We start from the raw sequence: 4,311 nt of genomic DNA on the forward strand, positions 1-4,311 counted from the left end.
TTCACTAAAAATACTGGAACTATTACATCTGAGAATTAGAACACTGATAATCTTATTTGACTGATCATCATAATACATATTGCTTGTCAGCACTGTTTGAGAGGTTTGGACTGAAGGTCATAGTGAAAATAGGGGTGAATACTAGAAGAGGACATACAAATGAAGAGAAAGCTTCCACCCTATGAAAGGCAAATGGAAGTGAGTACACACAAAGTTACAAGATGAAGGTGGTAAGAACAACATTGGAGACCCAACCCCAGTTAGACAGTCTGTTACTTCCATAACAAAGTAAACAGGTTGGGACTCGAAACCAACCCAACACAACAACATCTGTTCAACACACCACAAATAGGCTTCAACAAGTTGTCAGCATAGGTAATACAAAAAAGGCTCAGTGGAAGAGTGGAATACTAATATCCTCATGCCATCAGAAAGCCTGCTCTGGAGCAATCACAGAGTACCACTGCATGGCAGAAAGGACAAACGGTTGTAATGTACCTTGTCCTACTCTTCCAACAGCTTGAGGTTATCCTAAAGCTTGATGTTGGAGAGCTTAAAAAAGGTTCTTTAGAAGTAGAGGTTTTCATAGGCTTGTTGAATGAACTCCTCCAAAGTAACCAAATGACTTTTACTTTCTATGGTACCCAAGCAACCTTCAGGAGATTAAAATATCCTTCTCGTCCCAACTTCATGAATGTCCATTTTATTTCCACGTATTTCAGTAATTAGAGATATAGTAGGTGACTGAGTATTTGCCTCCTTCTCCCAAGTAACCTTTATTAAATAATCAAGTGGTTTTTAAAACATAGCTTTTAAGCATATTTTTTGATTAGAAAAATATTAATTTTTGTGAATCCTGGATTAGATAGATATTAATGCTCCCTCTCATATTTTGAAGTAATTCCACATGCTATTTTCGTAAACATATACTTTGCTACCTCTCGATAAGAAAAGAAATACAAGCATTTCATACCAGTCCTATAGTTCTGTATTTTGAGCATGAGAACAGCTGGAAAAGTTTAGTTTGCTATACATATATATATATATATACATACCTCTAAATACACAAGATACTGCAATTCCTCAATTTAATGCTACTCCTCTTACCTGAAGATGGTTACAAAAAATAGTCCTAGCTGCTGTAACTTTTTTTTTTTTTAAACAAGTTGGACTATGGTTACAAGATCCTGGATTACAAAACGCTCAATTCCATTAGCTTTTAAACGGACAAACAGGTATTTTAGGATGATATGCTTTTAAACTCATCTAGCTTATAGCATCTGTCATCATAACAAAAGATAAGAGAAAGTTAAAAACCAACTTTACACTTTTTACTTAAAAACCACATAAGAAATGCAATACGGAACATACTGAAATGGGAATTTTTTGAACAAACAATATATAGTGTTAACAATATGCGTAAGCACTAAGTAGCAAATTTTTTCCCTTGTGATACTGCTCCAGCAATTTAGTTTCTTGCAGATTTAGGACTACAACTGACACTGTATGAAGAGATCTGCAGTTGAAAAACTGACTTGAACAGCATCTCCCGAAGTTCTATTCCTTTGAGTAACAGAAATGGGATTCTTCTTGTGCTCATTAAAAAGTTATTGTAAATTAAATCCCAACTTCCGTATGATTTACTTTCCCGCAGAAAATCACATAATATGAAGATAACACTACTTCTTAAGCTACCTAAGAGAGCAGGTAACTACTAAATTTCCACAGGCAAAATGCTAAGAGCAAATCTTACATAGTTTCCTATGAAGAGGGAAAAAAAAAAAAAAAAAGCGCTTTGAAAGTGTTGTTAAAGCACTGTATTATGGTTTTAAACTCAAGTGATAAAGCACGCCTGCAAGGCATTTCTTTCACCAAAATCATGCCGCAATCAAGGGAACCAGCCCTATTACTGTATTATAAAACTAGACTATTACAGAGGGCTCTCCATTTTCCTATGCATGTTTTACCTCTAAAGACAAGTAAGTCATATTTGTACTCAAAAAAGACTCAATTCAAGCATATGAAAGTTTATGGGCAACCCCTATCCCACTTTGTGTCTTAAGCAAACTTTCCTTTAGCTAGGACCTGGGCTTTTCCTTCTTCATGGGAATAAAGTTCAGCCTTTGAAAATAATGAATACTTGAGATCAGCATGATCTTTAAATACCTGCACTAGCCAAATGCTTTTACAGTGTTCTTTGTGCATCTTTCCACTCAAGCATAGACCTACTCCCTAGAGATTCAAGCTGTCACATCAGTACTACCTATCTTTGAGCTAAGCCTCATTTGCAGAACATGGCCCATAGCACTGTCTAGTGAAAAGTGCTATGTCCAAGTTCACAGAATCATTTAGGTTGGAAGGAACCTCTTGGGATCATGTAGTCCAACACCCCTGTTCAAACATGGTCAGCTACAGCAGGGTGCCAGGACCACGTCCAGTTGGGTTTTGAGGATCTCCAGGGATGGTGACTCCTCAATCTCTCGGGGTAACCTGTTCCAGTGTTTGACCACCCTTACAGTAAAAAGGCACTTCCTTGTGTTCAGATGGAATCCCCTGTGTTTTAACTTGTGTCCACTGCCTCTTAGTCGTGTCACTGAGAGCTACTGAGAAGAGCCTGGCTCCTCCATCTTCATTCTTTCCCATCAGGTATTTATACACAGTGATAAGATTCCCCCCAAGTCTTTTCTTCCCCAGGCTGAAGAGCTCTAGCTCTCTCAGACTCTCATACATGGCCCCATGCTAGACCCGCTCCAGTAAGTTTGCATCTTTCTTGTGCTGGAGAGCCCAGAACTGGACACAGTACTCCAGATGCATCCTCATCAGTGCTGAGTAGAGAGGAAGAATCATCCCCCTCAGCCTGCTAGCAAAGCTTTGGCCTTTGTTGCCACAAGGGTGCAAACTGACTCACGGTCAGTTTGTTGTCTACCAGGACCCCAAGGTCTTTTACAGCAAAGCTGCTTTCCAGCCAATCAGCTCCCAGGGTGTACTAGTGCCTTGGGCTGTTCTTCAGGGAGCAAGACTTTGCATTCCCCCTTGTTGAACTTTGTGAGAATCCTCTGTCCAGTTCTCCAGCCTGTTGAAGTCCCTTTGAAAGGCGGTACATCGGTCTGGTGTTATCAGCCACTCCTCCCGGTTTTATATGATTTGCAAAATTGCTGAGGATGCACTCCATCCCATAATCCAGGTCATTAATGAAGATGTTGAATAGTATTGGCCCCAGTACTGAGCCACAGGTTACACCACTACTGACTTGCCTCCAACTGGACTTTGTGCCACTGATTACACGCCCCTGTGCCCACTCATTTGGCCAGTTTTTAATCCACCTCACTTTCCACTTATCTAACCTGTACTTTATCAATCTGTCTGCTAAAGTAAAGGTAACCAACATGGCTGTTCTCCCGTCATCCACAAAGCTAATCACCTCTCTGTAGAAGGCAATGAGCTTAGCCAAGCATGATTTCCCCTTTGTAAATCTATGCTGACTACTCCTCATCACCTTCTTGCCCTTCACATGTTTGGAAATGCTTTCCAGGAGGATTTTCTCCATCATGTTCCCAAGGATTGAGGTGAAGCTGGCTGGCCAAATCTTCCTTCTTTTTTTTCTTGAAGATAGGAGTAGTATTTGCTCTTTTCCAGTCTACCAGAACATCTCCCAATCTCCATGACCATTCAAAGATAATTAAGAGTGGCCTTGCAATGGCATTAGCTAGCTCCCTCAACACTTAGGGGTACAACCTGTCAGGCTGATGGACTTCCAGTTTAAGTGCACCCTAATCTGGTCCTCCACCACTAAGGTTCCAGACTTCCCCTCTGGTCTCAGGGGCCTGCAATTCCTGAAGGCTTGTTTTGCTGGTAGAGACTGATGCAAAGCAGTCACGAGTACCTCAGCCTTCTCCATGTCATTTGTCACCAGCTTCCCTGCCCCATTCGACAGCAAGCTGTTGATGTACTTGTAGAATCCCTTCTTGCTGTTTTGCCTGAAGGCAGAGGAACTATCCCATAGCAGATGGCTACTCTTGCTCCTCAAGCCACAGTGCCCTTTGCTAGACTCGCATGCAGTCCTCACACGTTCTGGGACAATAAAGAAAATGCTTTCATTCCACTGGGGGGCGGTTCAGAAGTCCAAGCTGATTTTCCCAGCCTATGCTTTGTGCAGTGGAAGGCAACATACCAAAATGGTATCTTTCATGTTTTGCTCTTTAAAATATTTATACATTTGTGTATTTCTACTACTATCTCAAATTTCTGTATAAATGGGTAATGTTATAGATAGGGTAGGGATATAAGAAATAAAGTACCTGGAGGCTCAAG

This window comes from Mycteria americana, chromosome 7 (assembly GCF_035582795.1).
Source record: "Mycteria americana isolate JAX WOST 10 ecotype Jacksonville Zoo and Gardens chromosome 7, USCA_MyAme_1.0, whole genome shotgun sequence".
Lineage (NCBI taxonomy): Eukaryota > Metazoa > Chordata > Aves > Ciconiiformes > Ciconiidae > Mycteria > Mycteria americana.